Raw genomic sequence first — 22361 nt, 5'->3', positions numbered from 1 at the left:
CAGTACAGCGGTGGGTAACGAGAGATTTAGAGGGATTTAAATTTGAGGCCTAGTATTTAGGCGCTGGGTCACCGGTATGGATTTAGTGACAGAATTAGACTTGGAAATGCACAGAAGCGTGTGTGTGAAGTTATTCTGAATGACCCTATGTGCACCTTCAATATTATATACCCTTTTAGGGATAGATTTCAAATAGCTCTGATATAGCAGAAACCACTAAATTATGAAATTGCTAAATTGGGAATTGTACTTCAACCCAGAACAAAAAATGTGCTTTGACGGACACTAAATATCTTGCCCAGCAACAACAGTACAGCGGTGGGTAACGAGAGATTTAGAGGGATTTAAATTTGAGGCCTAGTATTTAGGCGCTGGGTCACCGGTATGGATTTAGTGACAGAATTAGACTTGGAAATGCACAGAAGCGTGTGTGTGAAGTTATTCTGAATGACCCTATGTGCACCTTCAATATTATATACCCTTTTAGGGATAGATTTCAAATAGCTCTGATATAGCAGAAACCACTAAATTATGAAATTGCTAAATTGGGAATTGTACTTCAACCCAGAACAAAAAATGTGCTTTGACGGACACTAAATATCTTGCCCAGCAACAACAGTACAGTGGTGGGTAACGAGAGATTTAGAGGGATTTAAATTTGAGGCCTAGTATTTAGGCGCTGGGTCACCGGTATGGATTTAGTGACAGAATTAGACTTGGAAATGCACAGAAGCGTGTGTGTGAAGTTATTCTGAATGACCCTATGTGCACCTTCAATATTATATACCCTTTTAGGGATAGATTTCAAATAGCTCTGATATAGCAGAAACCACTAAATTATGAAATTGCTAAATTGGGAATTGTACTTCAACCCAGAACAAAAAATGTGCTTTGACGGACACTAAATATCTTGCCCAGCAACAACAGTACAGCGGTGGGTAACGAGAGATTTAGAGGGATTTAAATTTGAGGCCTAGTATTTAGGCGCTGGGTGACAGGTATGGGTTTAGTGACAGAATTAGACTTGGAAATACACAGTAGCGGGTGTGTGTGAAGTTATTCTGAATGACCCAATGTGCACCTTCAATATTATATACCCTTTTTGGGATAGATTTCAAATAGCTCTGATATAGCAGGAACCACTAAATTATGAAATTGCTAAATTGGGAATTGTATTTCAACCCAGAACAAGAAATGTGCTTGAACGGACACTAAATAACTCGCCCAGCTACAGCACTAGGGACAGATTTAGCTGGATATAAATTTGAGGCCTAGTATTTAGGCGCTGGGTGACCGGTATGGATTTAGTGACAGAATTAGACTGGGATATGGCCAAAAAATGAACAGACTATTGCTGGTTAAATGCACTTGGTGTGACAGCTTCACCCTGATGTAGGCTTTAGCCAAAAAACAACCACACCATTGAGGGTTAAATGCACTTGGTGACAGGCGCAGCTTGCCCCTGATTTTGTATATGGCCAAAAAATGAACAGACTATTGCTGGTTAAATGCACTTGGTGTGACAGCTTCACCCTGATGTAGGCTTTAGCCAAAAAACAACCACACCATTGAGGGTTAAATGCACTTGGTCGCAGCTTGTGCTGGCGCACCACAAGACACAAAATGGCCGCCGATCACCCCAGAAAAATGAGACTGACAAACGGTCTGTGCAGCCTAAAAACAGTGAGCAATTGAGGATCAGCAGCTCAATGATCCACAGCTGCAGATCGATCAGTTAATCAAGTCCTTTGGAGGAGTTAATCTGCCTAATCTCGCCCTACTGTCGCAGCCGCAACCTCTCCCTACGCTAATCAGAGCAGAGTGACGGGCGGCGCTATGTGACTCCAGCTTAAATAGAGGCTGGGTCACATGGTGCTCTGGCCAATCACAGCCATGCCAATAGTAGGCATGGCTGTGATGGCCTCTTGGGGCAAGTAGTATGACGCTTGTTGATTGGCTGCTTTGCAGCCTTTCAAAAAGCGCCAAGAAAGCGTCACAAAAGCGCGAAGAAAGCGACGAACACCGAACCCGAACCCGGACTTTTACGAAAATGTCCGGGTTCGGGTCCGTGTCACGGACACCCCAAAATTCGGTACGAACCCGAACTATACAGTTCGAGTTCGCTCATCCCTAGTCTTCAGCAAGTAAAATGCATGCTTAATCAGATTTAGGTCAGGTGATTGACTTGGCCATTGCATAACATTCCACTTCTTTCCCTTAAAAAACTCTTTGGTTGCTTTTACAGTATGCTTTGGGTCATTGTCCATCTGCACTGTGAAGCACCGTCCAATGAGTTCTGAAGCATTTGGCTGAATATGAGCAGATAATATTGCCCGAAACACTTCAGAATTCATCCTACTGCTTTTGTCAGCAGTCACATCATCAATAAATACAAGAGAACCAGTTCCATTGGCAGCCATACATGACACTACCACCACCATGCTTCACTGATGAGGTGGTATGCTTAGGATCATGAGCAGTTCCTTTCCTTCTCCATACTCTTCTCTTCCCATCACACTGGTACAAGTTGATCTTGGTCTCATCTGTTCATAGGATTATGTTCCAGAACTGTGAAGGCTTTTTTAGATGTCGTTTGGCAAACTCCAATCTGGCCTTCCTGTTTTGAGGCTCACCAATGGTTTATATCTTGTGGTGAACCCTCTGTATTCACTCTGGTGAAGTCTTCTCTTTATTGTTGACTTTGACACACATACACCTACCTCCTGGAGAGTGTTCTTGATCTGGCCAACTGTTGTGAAGGGTGTTTTCTTCACCAGGGAAAGAATTCTTTGGTCTTCCACCACAGTTGTTTTCCGCGGTCTTCCGGATCTTTTGGTGTCACTGAGCTCACCGGTGCGTTCCTTCTTTTTAAGAAAGTTCCAAACAGTAGTTTTGGCCATGCCTAATGTTTTTGCTATCTCTGTGATGGGTTTGTTTTGTTTTTTCAGCCTAATGATGGCTTGCTTCACTGATAGTGACAGCTCTTTGGATCTCATCTTGAGAGTTGACAGCAACAGATTCCAAATGCAAATAGCACACTTGAAATTAACTCTGGACCTTTTATCTGCTCACTGTAATTGGGATAATGAGGGAATAACACACACCTGGCCATGGAACAGCTGAGCTGAGAAGCCAATTGTCCCATTACTTTTGGTCCCTTAACAAGTGGGAGGCACATATGCAAACTGCTGTAATTCCTACACAGTTGACCTTATTTGGATGTAAATACTGGTGTTGATCACGAATATTCGAATTTCAAATTTTTATCACGAATATAGGTACTTTAAAAATTCGCGAATATTTCGAATATAGTGATATATATTCGTAATTTCGAATATTCTAATTTTTTTATCTTTTTTTTTTTATCAGTACACATGATCCCTCCCTGCTTCTAGCTTGTGGGCCAATAAGAAGGCTGCAATATACTTGACTTTAGGAGTAGTGTTGTTTGCAAATTTTCGTAATGCGAATTTTCGTAATGCGAATGTTTTTGCGAATTTTTTAACTTACAACTATTAGACAAAGAAGATTATAGCACTATATTAGCTAAATTGCTCTATATTAGTTTTATTTTCTAATATTCGCTATATTGCTATAACTTCGTTTTTTCGAATATTCGTAATATTCTAAAACAAGAATATATAGCAATATAGCGAATATTCGAAAAAAAATTAATATAGAGCAATTTAGCTATTATAGTGCTATAATCTTTTTTTATGGTTGTAATTTTTTTCCAATCTGAGCTTCAGATGAGAAAAAAATTTCAACTATTAGACAAAGAAGATTATAGCACTATATTGCTATATAAACAAGAATATATAGCAATATAGCGAATATTCGGAAAAAAACGAATATAGAGCAATTTAGCTAATATAGTGCTATAATATTCTTTGTCTAAAAGTTGTAAAAAAATCGTAGAATATAACGAATATTCGAATTTGCTAATATTCTACGAATATTCTACAAAATATTTGCGAAATATCGCGAATTCGAATATGACCCCTGCTGCTCATCACTAGTAAATACCCTCAAATTACAGCTGACAGTCTGCAGTTAAAGCACATCTTGTTTGTTTCATTTCAAATCCATTGTGGTGGTGTATAGAGCCAAAAATGTTAGAATTGTGTCGATGTCCCAATATTTATGGACCTGATTGTAAATGGTGCGGCCGGAGTTCCGGCGGAACAGCAGATGTGTGCCATTGCCAAGGGCAACCATTGTGGAGAGCAGTGTGGCTCTCAGGAGATGATATGTTTCCTGCACGTGTGTGCAAAGTCTTAAAGGGTGTGAATGGAGTGACCGTCCAGAAAAAGACTAGAGTCAAGGCCAAGGCATTTCCTGTGGCAACTACTGCATTGAGGAGAAGGGTGATGACTGTGCTGGAGATATTCCTGGACTACCCTCATCTCCCGTGAGTGTCGAATCTGTGACAACAATCGGTAAGGCCTCTTTCACACTTGCGTTGTCCGGATCCGGCGTGTACTCCACTTGCCGGAATTACACGCCGGGTCCGGAAAAACGCAAGTGTACTGAAAGCATTTGAAGACGGATCCGTCTTCAAAATGCTTTCAGTGTTACTATGGCAGCCAGGACGCTATTAAAGTCCTGGTTGCCATAGTAGTAGTGGGGAGCGGGGAGCGGTATACTTACCGTCCGTGCGGCTCCCGGGGCGCTCCAGAATGACGTCAGAGCGCCCCATGCGCATGGCTCATGTGATCCATGCGATCACGTCATCCATGCGCTTGGGGCGCCCTGACGTCACTCTGGAGCGCCCCGGGAGCCGCACGGATGGTAAGTATGCTGCTCCCCCGCTCCCCACTTACACTTTACCATGGCTGCCAGGACTTTAGCGTCCCAGAAGCCATGGTAACCATTGAGAAAAAGCTAAACGTCGCATCCGGCAATGCGCCGAAACGACGTTTAGCTTAAGGCCGGATCCGGATCAATGCCTTTCAATGGGCATTCATTCCGGATCCGGCCTTGCGGCAAGTGTTCCGGATTTTTGGCCGGAGCAAAAAGCGCAACATGCTGCGCTATTTGCTGCGGCCAAAAAACGTTCCGTTCCGGAATGGAAGACATCCTGATGCATCCTGAAGGACGGACTGTCCATTCAGAATGCATTAGGATAATCCTGATCAGTATTCTTCCGGCATAGAGCCCAGACGACGGAACTCTATGCTGGAAGAAAAGAACGCAGATGTGAAAGAGCCCTAAGATCATTCCGATTATCCCTTGTGTAGCAGACCCAGTGACATTGAGCCGGCGGTAGTTGCTACCTGCTGGGCCAGTGGGGAATATGTCACCGAGGCGGGAAACTGTTACGAAAATGTGTGACAATGTGGAAAATGCTGTGTCTGAACAGGCGGGTAAGCCTGTTGTGATTGCTCCCTCGCAGGAATCTGCAGGGGAGCAGGTTACTGTGTTGCCTAAAGTGCCTGTGACCAAGGCTAGATTTGGGATGGCGAAAATCATAGATGCCATGCTAGTCCGGGTAAGAGGTAGCATGATAGTAAAACCTGAGACTGTAGAATGATAAACCTGTAGAATGATAAATGTTCAGGACAATTATGCGGATACTACGGACTATCCGTTGGTCCTCACTGAGGGTGAGACCATGGTGAGAACTGAGACTGATGAACTTGGTAATGCAAAAGTGCTCATACATGAGGGAATGTTGGGCCGTGATTTCTCTTTGTTCCGTGATTTGTGGGGAAGTAGAAACACTTCTGCAGTCAGTGACAAAACTCCTGCAGAACTGGTACATAGCCCTTTAAATGAATAACTGATAAGGTGCAAGGGGATTGTACCAAGTTTGAGGAAATGCATGATGTGATGTCATGTGAAATATGTGATGATGATGACATGCCTTTTCCGTTGCAGGTTGTGGACAGGGGAGAAGTGCCCCCTGTAGGTAAAAATGTAAATGATGCAGAAGTGCGGATTAATGCTGTGAGAACAGAGTGGAGCGATCCTACTGTGGTGAACGTGCAGGAAAGTGTGGCAGACCTAGAGGGTGTACCACATGTACCAGAGGTGGATATGCAGTCTCCACGGGTTCTACGGTTGTGGGGGAGGTGTCCAATGTGGGGTTTGGCTTATCGGTGTCCCTAGATATCAGGATTGATAATGACCCGAGTGGTATATATGACATATGTGCTGTGACCGATAGCAACTCAAAGAGGGAAGCTACCATGTGAAGGTCTTGCAAAATTGAGGTAGTTGCTAGTAGTGATGAGAGAATTTATACCTGACGTGATGAGAGATAAGTGGGGAGACGTCAGTATAGGGTCTGAGAATTTTACCCAGGCAGTGGAAGACTTCCTAGCAGGTCTGACCAACCAAAAAGAGCGTGTAGAAGAGCATGACCGACTGCTGGCAGAGGCTCACTACCAGCTGGGCCTGGCAGGTCAGTATGGCTGCAAACTTGAAGATGCTTTCGCCTGCTCCGCACAGTCCCTAGATACACTAGAGAAGGGACAAGCTGTTCTCGCAGAGCAACTGTAGAAATCTCCAGAAGAGTCAAAAGAGGAGACTTAGAAAAAGATGAATGAACTAAAGGATCTAGAGTCACAAATAGAAGTGTAAATTCTCCAACTTTAAGAGGAACTTGCAGCTTCTGAGGGATCTAGACATCATGCGAAGCAGGAAAGAGATGAGCTGGCTGATGATCTCAGGAAAATCTGCTCTCTTGAAGGAGAAAAGACATTTGGAAGCCAAGATTGCTCAACTTGATCAAGAGTTGCGTGATCGGGTGGTGGACCTGGACCACCAGAGACAAATTGTGTCTAAGTTGGAGAAGAAACAGAAGAAGCTTGACCAGCTCCTGGCTGAAGAAAAAAACACCTCGGCCCGGTATGCTGAAGAATGTGAGCAGAGACTAATGCTCGGGAGAAGAAGACCAATGCCCTCTCCTTGGCTAGGGCCCTTGAAGAAGCGCTTGAGGAGCGAGATGAATTTCAGAGGCTGAACAGGCTACTCAGAGCAGAGATGGAGGATCTCATGACGTCGGGAAGAACGTCTATGAGCTGGAGAAGTCTATGTGTGCTCTCGAGCAGCAGGTGGAAGAAATGAGGACTAAACTTGAAGAGTTAGAGGCAAGAGCTTCTTGAGATGACAGGTTGGCTCAATCAAAGTAAAATGAGAAACCTGGAGAGTCCTCTGAAAGATGCCAAGAAGTCTAAGCCAGAGCCTGTTAAGAATGGGTCTGGAGATGGTGGCGCCGTGGTGCTGGCTGAGGAGGAGAAGATGGAAGATGGTTCTGCGGAACCAGGTAATGTGGCTGATATGGATGCTTAATCAAAGAGACTCGTGGTAGTGAGAAGCCAGGACCTGGTCATAAAAGACATTCCCTCTGCCGTCAATGTCTTCCAGAAAGCCAGCAGTCTGCTGGGGAAGAAATACGAGGAGACAGACGACCAGCATGCAGATGATGTCTACTACTGTGAGATGGCTCTCCTAGAGTCTTTAGAAATATCTCCATTGTGGCCCTAATCTTATGTCTTGACAAATGGCAGGGCCCAAACATAAAGAAGCACCCAGTGGATTAGGTAGGATTGGACAGATGGCTTCTTTACAATGCCCATGTCCAGGGTAAGCCCCAAAAATGTTTTAATTTCAGGGACACTTGGGGTCCACCGTCTTGCAAAAATAGACTTGGGCTTTTGTACAGCAAATTGTGTGGCGTACAGACTAGGCTGCTGCACAATTAATTCCAGGACTTTATCGTCCACAAATAAATGAAAAAAATCATAAGGGGTAAAATTGGTGACGTCCACATTAATTTGGGGAGTAGCAAAAAATTGGGGTACTTGGGGGAAAATAATAAAGCAGGAACCCACGTAGTACAAGGGACGGGACCGCTGGGTGGTGAATGCGATGAGGTGGCAACTTGTACCACCATAGGGCTATGGGGGTCTGGGGATGAAAGCGGAGCAAGTGTCCCCGCTATCGGACAATATTTCCGCCTCCGAAGCGATGACGGATTTAGAGGATAGAAATTTATATTCCTGCTCTGCACTGAATAATCTCCAACCCATTTAATTTTCTAAAAAGCTCAGAAAGAAAAATATATATATATATATATGTCCCACTCTAAAAATTAAAAGTAAGTGTTCGCTAGCGTCAGTAGCAGTATGTCCACTGGCCGACAATTATGGACGGACCCTAACAGATGCCCACTACCCGACTAACAGATGAAAAGTGACAGTTGGCCTCTCACCGCCAGTGTGACAGACGGACAGTGACAGTTGGCCTCTGAACGTCAGTGACAGACGGACAGTAACAGATGGCCTTTGACCGTCAGTGACAGACAGTAACAGATGGCCTCTTACCGCCAGTAACAGGCGTACAGTGACAGACAGTAACAGATGGGCTCTGACCGCCAGTAACAGACGGACACACGGTCCTTAATGAAAGTAACTGACCGTCCCTAATATACGCCTAATGACGGACGCCCACTACCCGCCAGTTACGGACGGATAGTTTATGGACGGATGCTGCCGGCATTTTCGGTGATCAGAGACCGCTTGTCACGTTCTCTGATCACTGCCCCCAGCCCTCAGCTACCTCTGGTAGTTGCGGGCAGGGAGCTCCTGCGCTTTTTTGTAGCACTAGCTTGGGCTAAAGTGCTGCCGTAAAAAGGCGGCGCTCCAGCCCAAGGCCCCTTAGTGACCACCGTAAAAACATGTATGGGTGGTCACTAAGGTGTTAATTTAACTGTTATTGGGCTGCCCACCTTATTAAATAGATAAACAATTCCAATTAGGCCTGTCTATCATTACTGTTAGCAGGGATCCCACCTTGTTTAAAGGGGTTGTCTGGGTTCAGAGCCGTACCAGGACATATCCCCATTTTCACCCCCCTGACTTGAGCATCGTAGCAGTTCATGCTCCGATGCTCTCCTTTGCCCTGCTCTAAATCATGCAGGGAAAGGGCATGGGGCTGCCAGGCGGAGGCTTCCGCCCAGCAGGGAGCCCGGTGACGTCACTGGCACTGATGGGCGGGATTTAGCTAAAGCCTGCCCATCAGAGCAGGTGACGTCACCGAACACACTGCTGGGTGGAAGCCTCCACCCGGCAGTGTGTTATTGTAAATAAAAGAGCCCTTGCCCTGTGCAATCCAGCTCAGGGCAAGGGAGCGCATCGGAGAATGACATGCTCCGATGCTAACATCATGATGACTGCCTGGGTGAAATTATGGGTATGTCCGGGTTCAGCTCTGAATCCGGACAACCCCTTTAATAGATAACCAGATCTATTATGCCTTGATACTCAAATTGGGGTGAATAAATAGTGTAATTTTTTTATTTATTTTTTTTATTCATAAAAAGTAACGTAACAAGGTACATTTATAGGTATCTCATACGTCAAGCATGACGTAAATTTTGAACATCTGAATACATTCCATAATGCTAGAAAGCAATGTCAAGTAGTGCACAGGTACAAATACAAGGAGTCAATAAACCCATATATGATATATCAAATCTAAGGTGAAGGTATGTTTAGCTTTGACAGTCGTATCAGAGTGAATTCCAAATTTATTCTCACAGTGGAGAAGAAGGTTGGGGGTGTCTATATTCAGACCATAACTTCCAATGTTTAGTGAATGCAGTGTGAGTACGTGTTTCTGTCATGATCTTACCTTCGTTTGACATGTGCTGGCGGCCATCTTGGTTTCTGGGTTTCTTGTAGCCTCCCACCCTGCGGCTTCTCCTTCCCACTGGGAGGAGCTGGATGCCTAGCTCATATATATAGAAGGTCTGTGGCTTCAGTTCCTTGCTTGGTCCTCCTGTGTTCACATGCTTCTAAGACTGCTGCTGCTTCTGGTTCCTGATCCTGGCCTCGTCTGACTACCCCGTTGGTTCCTGATCCTGGCTTCGTCTGACTACCCCGTTGGTTCCTGATCCTGGCTTCGTCTGACTACCCCGTTGGTTCCTGATCCTGGCTTCGTCTGACCACCCTCCTGGTTCCTGACCTCTGTCTACGCAAGACCCTGCTTCGGTTTAGCCATCCGTTTGGACTTTTGCTACGGCTTGATTTCCAATAAAGCCTTCTTATTTCCACTCATCTCTGTTGTACGTCTGGTTCATGGTTCCATGACAGTTTCCCAGGAAGAGATTTCCTCAAACCTGAACAATTGGTCGACCTTAAGCTTTCATTGTTCTAAAGATGGGATTGAGGTTGATAATCAGAATTTAGGTATTAACAGGCGAGCAGCAATCAGTAACTGTCTATAGAGAAAGGTGGGGTAAGGAGGTTCTGTTTGGACGTCTATATTGAGTAAAGCTAGTGAGGGGGACATCTGAATATTCGTATGACAGATCGAATTGTTTAAGTCGAATATGGTTTTCCACCACCTGTAAATTAAGGGACAAGACCACCATATGTGGAAAAACGACCCTCTGCTCTCAAGGCATCTCCAGCATTGGTCAGTCGCTGTGTCTGAATAGAGCGATGTTACGTCCGGTGTTCTGTACCATCTGGTTAAAAGCTTATAACCATTTTCTTGTATGCGCACACATCGAGATGATCTATGCGGGGATATTAAAACCTTTGACAAATTGGCCAATGGGAAGTCAAGTCCCAAATCCTTTTCCCAAGTTCTAATGAAGGCTGGTTTGACTAGTGACGGGGGGTTATTAAGATTTTTATATAACTGAGAAATTAACTTTTTTGGTGAGCTAGGGAGGGTGAAGAGTGATTCAACCCAGACCAAAGGTCTAAGCTGGTCACTGCTCGAAATGTGTAGTGAAATATAAGAGTGTAAATATAAGATAGCCGGTAGAAATTGTTTATAAGGACTAAGTTTTGTTTGTATCTCTTTAGTGGTGGGGGAAGTACCGTCCGACTGATGAAATGCGAAAATAGAGATGGTGGATTCCCGAATGTCACGTGGGGTAAAGTCTCTTATTGCTGGGAGAGAGGTACCCAAAATGTCCCTTACCGACAAAGTTGGTGAGGGGAAGGGTATTGCGCAGTGTGAGGATTGGAGGCTTTTCCACGCATTAATGGTGGCTTGTATTACTGGAAAGGGGGAGGTGGGGATTTTGTTCGGGCTAGAGTTCCCTAATAAAAGGGCGCGGAAGGGTTGACCTACTAGGTCTTGTTCCATCGCTACCCAAGATTTAGAGTTAGGTGTTCTGAGCCATTCTACTGCTCTGGATAACAGAACAGCCCTGCCATATGTTTCAGGATCTGGAAAGGATATGCCCCCTGTATGTTTAGGGTGTGACAGTAGGGAATAAGAAAGTCTTGGCTTCTTATGATTCCATATGAACGAGCTAAAAAGTTTTCTGAGAGAGACATAGTAGGACTTAGGAACGGGGATGGGTAAAACCTGTTGGAGATAGGTAAGGCGAGGTAGAATTAGTGAAACCAAAAGGTTTTTACGACCAAACCAGGATATAGTAGGAATGTTTAGTCTATTTATGTCAGTTGTGATGGATTGTAATAAGGGTAAGTAGTTAAGTGCAAATAACTCAGACGGGTTAGGGCTTATTTTGACCCCCAAGTAAGTGATGAGGGGGGACGACCAATCGAAGGGAGAGTTCTCTTTTAGGCTCAGTTGGTTTCGTTGAGAAATTTTTATACATTTTACTAAGGATTTTTGTTTATTGATCTTGAAATTGGACAAGAGGCTATACGTATCCAAGTATGTTTGGATTATGGGGAGCGAAACGCTTGGGTTGGATGTCATAATCATGATGTCATCAGCAAAAGCTGCAAGTTTGTGGTCTTGGCCTCCCAATGTTACACCATGGATGTTCCGGTCTGCTCTCAGTCTAGCAAGAAGGGGCTCCAGGGCTAAAACAAAAAGCAAAGGCGAGAGGGGGCATCCCTGGCGGGTGCCGTTTTGTATTCTAAAAGGGTCAGTTAGATCACCATTGATCAGAACTGAAGCTGATGCTTGACCGTACATTGCGAAGGTAGCTTGTACAAAGGGACCAGGCAGGCCAAATCTAGACAAGATTTGCTCCAAATATTTCCATCCAATTCTGTCGAATGCTTTTTCCGCATCCGTGCTTAAGAGGAGCAGCGGTTTAGAGCATAGAACAGAGTGGTAGGGCTGCAACGATTAATCAATGTAATCGATTATATTCGATAACTGGATTCGTTGTCGACGAATCCAGTTATCGAATAATCGCCGATTCGTTGCTATGCGGGCGGGCGGTCGCTGCATCTTTATTTTACCTTTTTACAATGACGCTCCTGTAACAGCCAGGCAGAGCGGACGGCGGCGTAACGTCACTAACTCACGTGACGCACCTGCTCCGCCTCCTTCATTCATGAGGTGGGCGGAGCAGGTGCGTCACGTGAGTGAGTGACGTTACGCCGCCGTCCGCTCTGCCTGGCTGTTACAGGAGCGTCGTTGTAAAAAGGTAAAATAAAGATGCAGACGTGATTAGTCCGACTTTATAAGCATCGGGGCCGGGGCTGTTATGGGGAGGGGGGAGGATCTGTCTATGGCACTGCTATGGGGAGGGGGGTCTGTGTATAGCACTGCTATGGGGAGGGGGGAGGATCTGTCTATGGCACTGCTATGGGGAGGGGGGGTCTGTGTATAGCACTGCTATGGGGTGGAGGGGGGGGGGTCTGTGTATGGCACTGCTATGGGAAGGGGGATCTGTGCACTGTTATGAGGAAAGGGATCTGTGCACTGTTATGCACATATCCCCCTCTCCATAACAGCGCCACCCACAGATCCCCCTCTCCATAACAGCGCCACCCACAGATCCCCCTCTCCATAACTGCGCCACCCACAGATCCCTCTCCATAACAGCGCCATCCACAGATCCCCCTCTCCATAACTGCGCCGCCCACAGATCCCCCTCTCCATAACTGCGCCGCCCACAGATCCCCCTCTCCATAACTGCGCCGCCCACAGATCCCCCTCCATAACTGCGCCGCCCACAGATCCCCCTCTCCATAACTGCGCCACCCACAGATCCCCCTCTCCATAACTACGCCATCCACAGATCCCCCTCTGCATAACTACGTCGTCCACAGATCCCCCTCTCCATAACTGCGCCACCCACAGATCCCCCTCTCCATAACTACGTCGTCCACAGATCCCCCTCTCCATAACTGCGCCACCCACAGATCCCCCTCTCCATAACTGCGCCACCCACAGATCCCCCTCTCCATAACTGCGCCACCCACAGATCCCCCTGTCCATAACAGCGCCACCCACAGATCCCCCTCTCCATAACTGCGCCGCCCACAGATCCCCCTCTCCATAACTGCGCCGCCCACAGATCCCACTCTCCATAACTACGCCGTCCACAGATCCCCCCTCTCCATAACTGCGCCACCCACAGATCCCCCATAATAGTGTCGTCCACAGATCCCCCATAATAGTGTCGTCCACAGATCCCCCATAATAGTGTCGTCCACAGATCCCCCATAAGTGTCGTCCACAGATCCCCATAATAGTGTCGTCCACAATTTGTTTTAATATGGCCTTTGAACATATTTTTTCAAGTAAGATCATATAAACCTCTGTTTTGTAATTTTGTCGTTTTTGCCGATTAATCGATTAATCGTAGAAATTAATCGGCAACTAATCGATTATTCAAATAATCGTTAGCTGCAGCCCTACAGAGTGGTATATCACGTTTAGGACTCTGGACGTATTATCCCTGCCCTCTCTTCCTCTGACAAATCCTACCTGGTCCCCATGTACAAGCAGGGGTAAAAGGGTAGCAAGGCGGTTTGCTAACATTTTTGCTAATAATTTGAGATCAATGTTAAGAAGTGAAATGGGCCTATAACTTGCGCAGTGCTTTGGGTTTTCCCCTTCCTTGGGGATTAGGGTGATGTGGGCCATTGTCATATCTCTGGATAGCTGTTTCCCCTGTAGAGCCATGTTGCAGACTGAGAGCAGATGCGGAAGGACCACTTGTTGGTATGTCTTATAATATTGCACTGGGAACCCATCAGGACCTGGGCTCTTGCCATGTGGAGATTGAGCTAGTGCTGTAGTTAGTTCCTCAAGAGTAAATTGGGATGCCAGACTGATTTTATTTTCAGGAGACAAAGTGGGTAGAGAGATTGAGTCCAGGAAGGAAGCCATGAGATCCGAATGGGATTTTGGGTTCAGTGAAGGGGGAAGATTATATAGTGTTTCATAGAATGTGCGGAATTGGGTTCCAATTAGTTTTGTGGAATAAAGGGGAGCTCCCTGGGGGGTTTCTAGTTGGTGAATATAGTTTGTGGCTCGTCTGTCTTTTATTCTACGCATCATAAATTTGGATGCTTTGTCTCCATGTGCATAAAATTTGTGTTGTGAATTTAAAAAGTATTTGGCAGTAGAATGTTGGAGTAGGGACCTCAATTCTGCTTTTAGGGATGAAAGCTCCGTGAAGTGGGATTCTGAAAGGGATTTTTTATGTAGGTTCTCTAAAGAGAAGATTCTATTGCTCAAGGAATCTATCTTTTTGTTTCTTTCTTTTTTTTGGAATGCCCCAAGGCTAATGAAGTGACCCCTAATGTAAGGCTTGTGAGCATCCCAGAGCGATTGGTCTCGGGTAACTTATTAAGAGAGAAATATTCCTGGAGTAGGTCAGATATCTTTTCTCTAACCTCTTGGTTGTTCAGCAAAGACTCGTTTAACCGCCATCTAAATTTGCTTGGGTTGGGTGTCGGTGCTGAGATCGATAGGAATATGGGAGCATGGTCTGATAAAAGAATGGAGCCTATTTTGGGGCCATGACAGAGCTGGAGGTGTTCCTTAGACACAAAGAGGTAGTCCAATCTGTGATATGATTTGTGAGGGTGGGAATAGAACGTGTAGTCATTAGTGTCTGGATTGAATGTGCGCCATACATCCATAAGGTGCAAATTCCAGAAGCCATCTCTTATGAAGCATAGGGTCCTAAAAGATAGACCCGATCTGTGGGAAGATGAATCAAGGATTGGATTTAGGGTAACATTTAGATCTCCTCCAACTACTGTCAGACCTTCCGCAAAGGATTCTATCAGGGGAAAATTTTTTGTAAACCACACGTGTTGTCCCGTGTTAGGAGCATACAAATTAATAATGGTATATGTTTGGGGACCAATAGAACCTTTAACTAATATGTATTTCCCTTCTGGATCTTGAAGGTGGGAGATATATCTGAAGGGGATCCTCCTCTGGAATCCAATACTCACCCCCCCGGATGCGGCAGAGTCGCCTCCACAATGATACCAAAGAGGGTAATTGGAAAAGGATAAGTTGGGATAATGATTACATTTAAAGTGTGTCTCTTGAAGGAGGAGGACGCTGGCCCCAGATTTGCGTAGCAATGTGAAGACTTGGCTCCTTTTAGATGGGGAGTAGAGTTGAGCGAACACCTGGATGTTCGGGTTCGAGAAGTTCGGCCGAACATCCCGGAAATGTTCGGGTTCGGGATCCGAACCCGATCCGAACTTCGTCCCGAACCCGAACCCCATTGAAGTCAATGGGGACCCGAACTTTTCGGCACTAAAAAGGCTGTAAAACAGCCCAGGAAAGAGCTAGAGGGCTGCAAAAGGCAGCAACATGTAGGTAAATCCCCTGCAAACAAATGTGGATAGGGAAATGAAATAAAATAAAAATTAAATAAATAAAAATTAACCAAAATCAATTGGAGAGAGGTCCCATAGCAGAGAATCTGGCTTCACGTCACCCACCACTGTAAGAGTCCATTTTCATAAATTTAGGCCCAGCACCCAGGCAGAGGAGAGAGGTCCCGTAACAGAGAATCTGGCTTCATGTCAGCAGAGAATTAGTCTGCATGTCATAGCAGAGAATGAGGCTTCACGTCAGCCACCACTGCAACAGTCCATTGGCATATATTTAGGCCCAGCACCCAGGCAGAGGAGGGAGGTCCCGTAACAGAGAATCTGTCTTCATGTCAGCAGAGAATCAGTCTGCATGTCATAGCAGAGAATGAGGCTTCACGTCAGCCACCACTGCAACAGTCCATTGGCATATATTTAGGCCCAGCACCCAGGCAGAGGAGGGAGGTCCCGTAACAGAGAATCTGTCTTCATGTCAGCAGAGAATCAGTCTGCATGTCATAGCAGAGAATGAGGCTTCACGTCAGCCACCACTGCAACAGTCCATTGGCATATATTTAGGCCCAGCACACACACAGGCAGAGGAGAGAGGTCCCGTAACAGAGAATCTGGCTTCATGTCAGCAGAGAATCAGTCTGCATGTCATAGCAGAGAATGAGGCTTCACGTCAGCCACCACTGCAACAGTCCATTGGCATATATTTAGGCCCAGCACCCAGGCAGAGGAGGGAGGTCCCGTAACAGAGAATCTGGCTTCATGTCAGCAGAGAATCAGTCTGCATGTCATAGCAGAGAATGAGGCTTCACGTCAGCCACCACTGCAACAGTCCATTGGCATATATTTAGGCCCAGCACACAGGCAGAGGAGAGAGGTCCCGTAACAGAGAATCTGTCTTCATGTCAGCAGAGAATTAGTCTGCATGTCATAGCAGAGAATGAGGCTTCACGTCAGCCACCACTGCAACAGTCCATTGGCATATATTTAGGCCCAGCACACAGGCAGAGGAGAGAGGTCCCGTAACAGACAATCTGGCTTCATGTCAGCAGAGAATCATTCTGCATGTCATAGCAGAGAATCAGGCTTCACGTCACCCAACATTGGAACAGTCCATTGGCATATATTTAGGCCCCGGCACCCAGACACAGGAGAGGTTCATTCAACTTTGGGTAGCCTCGCAATATAATGGTAAAATGAAAATAAAAATAGGATTGAATGAGGAAGTGCCCTGGAGTCCAATAATATATGGTTAAGGGGAGGTAGTTAATGTCTAATCTGGACAAGGGACGGACAGATCCTGTGGGATCCATGCCTGGTTCATTTTTATGAACGTCAGCTTGTCCACATTGGCTGTAGACAGGCGGCTGCGTTTGTCTGTAATGACGCCCCCTGCCGTGCTGAATACACGTTCAGACAAAACGCTGGCCGCCGGGCAGGCCAGCACCTCCAAGGCATAAAAGGCTAGCTCTGGCCACGTGGACAATTTAGAGACCCAGAAGTTGAATGGGGCCGAACCATCAGTCAGTACGTGGAGGGGTGTGCACACGTACTGTTCCACCATGTTAGTGAAATGTTGCCTCCTGCTAACACGTTGCGTATCAGGTGGTGGTGCAGTTAGCTGTGGCGTGTTGACAAAAGTTTTCCACATCTCTGCCATGCTAACCCTGCCCTCAAAGGAGCTGGCATTGACACAGCTGCCTTGGCGACCTCTTGCTCCTCCTCTGCCTTGGCCTTGGGCTTCCACTTGTTCCCCTGTGACATTTGGGAATGCTCTCAGTAGCGCGTCTACCAACGTGCGCTTGTACTCGCGCATCTTCCTATCACGCTCCAGTGCAGGAAGTAAGGTGGGCACATTGTCTTTGTAGCGTGGATCCAGCAGGGTGGCAACCCAGTAGTCCGCACAGGTTAAAATGTGGGCAACTCTGCTGTCGTTGCGCAGGCACTGCAGCATGTAGTCGCTCATGTGTGCCAGGCTGCCCAGGGGTAAGGACAAGCTGTCCTCTGTGGGAGGCGTATCGTCATCGTCCTGCCTTTCCCCCCAGCCACGCACCAGTGATGGACCCGAGCTGCGTTGGGTGCCACCCCGCTGTGACCATGCTTCATCCTCATCCTCCTCCACCTCCTCCTCATCCTCGTCCTCCTCGTCCTCCAGTAGTGGGCCCTGTCTGGCCACATTTGTACCTGGCCTCTGCTGTTGCCAAAAACCTCCCTCTGAGTCACTTCGAAGAGACTGGCCTGAAAGTGCTAAAAATGACCCCTCTTCCTCCTCCTCCTCCTCCTCCTGGGCCACCTCCTCTTGCATCATCGCCCTAAGTGTTTTCTCAAGGAGACATAGAAGTGGTATTGTAACGCTGATAACGGCGTCATCGCCACTGGCCATGTTGGTGGAGTACTCGAAACAGCGCAACAGGGCACACAGGTCTCGCATGGAGGCCCAGTCATTGGTGGTGAAGTGGTGCTGTTCTGTAGTGCGACTGACCCGTGCGTGCTGCAGCTGAAACTCCACTATGGCCTGCTGCTGCTCGCACAGTCTGTCCAGCATGTGCAAGGTGGAGTTCCACCTGGTGGGCACGTCGCATATGAGGCGGTGAGCGGGAAGGCCGAAGTTACGCTGTAGCGCAGACAGGCGAGCAGCAGCAGGATGTGAACGCCGGAAGCGCGAACAGACGGCCCGCACTTTATGCAGCAGCTCTGACATGTCGGGGTAGTTGTGAATGAACTTCTGCACCACCAAATTCAGCACATGCGCCAAGCAAGGGATGTGCGTCAAATTGGCTAGTCCCAGAGCTGCAACGAGATTTCGCCCATTATCGCACACCACCAGGCCGGGCTTGAGGCTCACCGGCAGCAACCACTCGTCGGTCTGTTGTTCTATACCCCGCCACAACTCCTGTGCGGTGTGGGGCCTGTCCCCCAAACATATGAGTTTCAGAATGGCCTGCTGACGTTTACCCCGGGCTGTGCTGAAGTTGGTGGTGAAGGTGTGTGGCTGACTGGATGAGCAGGTGGAAGAAGAGGAGGAGGAAGCCGAGAAGGAGGAGGTGGCAACAGGAGGCAAAGAATGTTGCCCTGCGATCCTTGGCGGCGGAAGGACGTGCGCCAAACAGCTCTCCGCCTGGGGCCCAGCTGCCACTACATTTACCCAGTGTGCAGTTAGGGAGATATAGCGTCCCTGGCCGTGCTTACTGGTCCACGTATCTGTGGTTAGGTGGACCTTGCCACAGATGGCGTTGCGCAGTGCACACTTGATTTTATCGGATACTTGGTTGTGCAGGGAAGGCACGGCTCTCTTGGAGAAGTAGTGGCGGCTGGGAACAACATACTGTGGGACAGCAAGCGACATGAGCTGTTTGAAGCTGTCTGTGTCCACCAGCCTAAATGACAGCATTTCATAGGCCAGTAGTTTAGAAATGCTGGCATTCAGGGCCAGGGATCGAGGGTGGCTAGGTGGGAATTTACGCTTTCTCTCAAATGTTTGTGAGATGGAGAGCTGAACGCTGCCGTGTGACATGGTTGAGACGCTTGGTGACGGAGGTGGTGGTGGTGGTGTTGGTGGTACATCCCCTGTTTGCTGGGCGGCAGGTGCCAACGTTCCTCCAGAGGCGGAGGAAGAGGCCGAGGCGGCAGCAGCAGAAGAGGCCGAGGCGGCAGCAGCAGAAGAGGTAGCAGGGGGAGCCTGAGTGACTTCCTTGGTTTTAAGGTGTTTACTCCACTGCAGTTCATGCTTTGCATGCAGGTGCCTGGTCATGCAGGTTGTGCTCAGGTTCAGAACATTAATGCCTCGCTTAAGGCTCTGATGGCACAGCGTGCAAACCACTCGGGTCTTGTCGTCAGCACATTGTTTGAAGAAGTGCCATGCCAGGGAACTCCTTGAAGCTGCCTTTGGGGTGCTCGGTCCCAGATGGCGGCGGTCAGTAGCAGGCGGAGTCTCTTGGCGGCGGGTGTTCTGCTTTTGCCCACTGCTCCCTCTTTTGCTACGCTGTTGGCTCGGTCTCACCACTGCCTCTTCCTCCGAACTGTGAAAGTCAGTGGCACGACCTTCATTCCATGTGGGGTCTAGGACCTCATCATCCCCTGCATCGTCTTCCACCCAGTCTTGATCCCTGACCTCCTGTTCAGTCTGCACACTGCAGAAAGACGCAGCAGTTGGCACCTGTGTTTCGTCATCATCAGAGACATGCTGAGGTGGTATTCCCATGTCCTCATCATCAGGAAACATAAGTGGTTGTGCGTCAGTGCATTCTATATCTTTCACCGCTGGGGAAGGGCTAGGTGGATGCCCTTGGGAAACCCTGCCAGCGGAGTCTTCAAACAGCATAAGAGACTGCTGCATAACTTGAGGCTGAGACAGTTTCCCTGGTATGCATGGGGGTGATGTGACAGACTGATGGGGTTGGTTTTCAGGCGCCATCTGTGCGCTTTCTGCAGAAGACTGGGTGGGAGATAATGTGAACGTGCTGGATCCACTGTCGGCCACCCAATTGACTAATGCCTGTACCTGCTCAGGCCTTACCATCCTTAGAACGGCATTGGGCCCCACCATATATCGCTGTAAATTCTGGCGGCTACTGAGACCTGAGGTAGTTGGTACACTAGGACGTGTGGATGTGGCAGAACGGCCACGTCCTCTCCCAGCACCAGAGGGTCCACTAACACCACCACGACCATGTCCACGTCCGCGTCCCTTACTAGATGTTTTTCTCATTGTTATGGTTCACCACAACAACAAAAATATTATTTGGCCCAATGTATTGTATTCAAATTCAGCGGGATATACATTTGAGGCCTAGTATTTAGGCGCTGGGTGACCGGTATGGATTTACTAACAGAATTAGACTTGGAAATGCACAGTAGCGTGTGTGTGAAGTTATTCTGAATGACCCTATGTGCACCTTGAATATTATATACCCTTTTAGGGATAGATTTCAAATAGCTCTGATATAGCAGGAACCACTAAATTATGAAATTGCTAAATTGGGAATTGTACTTCAACCCAGAACAAAAAATGTGCTTTGACGGACACTAAATAACTTTCCCAGCCACAACAGGACAGCGGTAACGAGAGATTTAGCGGGATATAAATTTGAGGCCTAGTATTTAGGCGCTGGGTGACCGGTATGGATTTAGCGACAGAATTAGACTTGGAAATGCACAGTAGCGTGTGTGTGAAGTTATTCTGAATGACCCTATGTGCACCTTGAATATTATATACCCTTTTAGGGATAGATTTCAAATAGCTCTGATATAGCAGGAACCACTAAATTATGAAATTGCTAAATTGGGAATTGTACTTCAACCCAGAACAAAAAATGTGCTTTGACGGACACTAAATAACTTTCCCAGCCACAACAGGACAGCGGTAACGAGAGATTTAGCGGGATATAAATTTGAGGCCTAGTATTTAGGCGCTGGGTGACCGGTATGGATTTAGCGACAGAATTAGACTTGGAAATGCACAGTAGCGTGTGTGTGAAGTTATTCTGAATGACCCTATGTGCACCTTGAATATTATATACCCTTTTAGGGATAGATTTCAAATAGCTCTGATATAGCAGGAACCACTAAATTATGAAATTGCTAAATTGGGAATTGTACTTCAACCCAGAACAAAAAATGTGCTTTGACGGACACTAAATAACTTTCCCAGCCACAACAGGACAGCGGTAACGAGAGATTTAGCGGGATATAAATTTGAGGCCTAGTATTTAGGCGCTGGGTGACCGGTATGGATTTAGTGACAGAATTAGACTTGGAAATGCACAGTAGCGTGTGTGTGAAGTTATTCTGAATGACCCTATGTGCACCTTGAATATTATATACCCTTTTAGGGATAGATTTCAAATAGCTCTGATATAGCAGGAACCACTAAATTATGAAATTGCTAAATTGGGAATTGTACTTCAACCCAGAACAAAAAATGTGCTTTGACGGACACTAAATAACTTTCCCAGCCACAACAGGACAGCGGTAACGAGAGATTTAGCGGGATATAAATTTGAGGCCTAGTATTTAGGCGCTGGGTGACCGGTATGGATTTAGTGACAGAATTAGACTTGGAAATGCACAGTAGCGTGTGTGTGAAGTTATTCTGAATGACCCTATGTGCACCTTGAATATTATATACCCTTTTAGGGATAGATTTCAAATAGCTCTGATATAGCAGGAACCACTCAATTATGAAATTGCTAAATTGGGAATTGTACTTCAACCCAGAACAAAAAATGTGCTTTGACGGACACTAAATAACTTTCCCAGCCACAACAGTACAGCGGTAACGAGAGATTTAGCGGGATATAAATTTGAGGCCTAGTATTTAGGCGCTGGGTGACCGGTATGGATTTAGCGACAGAATTAGACTTGGAAATGCACAGTAGCGTGTGTGTGAAGTTATTCTGAATGACCCTATGTGCACCTTGAATATTATATACCCTTTTAGGGATAGATTTCAAATAGCTCTGATATAGCAGGAACCACTAAATTATGAAATTGCTAAATTGGGAATTGTACTTCAACCCAGAACAAAAAATGTGCTTTGACGGACACTAAATAACTTTCCCAGCCACAACAGGACAGCGGTAACGAGATATTTAGCGGGATATAAATTTGAGGCCTAGTATTTAGGCGCTGGGTGACCGGTATGGATTTAGTGACAGAATTAGACTTGGAAATGCACAGTAGCGTGTGTGTGAAGTTATTCTGAATGACCCTATGTGCACCTTGAATATTATATACCCTTTTAGGGATAGATTTCAAATAGCTCTGATACAGCAGAAACCACTAAATTATGAAATTGCTAAATTGGGAATTGTACTTCAACCCAGAACA

The sequence above is a fragment of the Bufo gargarizans genome, chromosome 4 (assembly GCF_014858855.1).
Source record: "Bufo gargarizans isolate SCDJY-AF-19 chromosome 4, ASM1485885v1, whole genome shotgun sequence".
NCBI lineage: Eukaryota > Metazoa > Chordata > Amphibia > Anura > Bufonidae > Bufo > Bufo gargarizans.
This window is presented reverse-complemented; position numbering follows the sequence as displayed.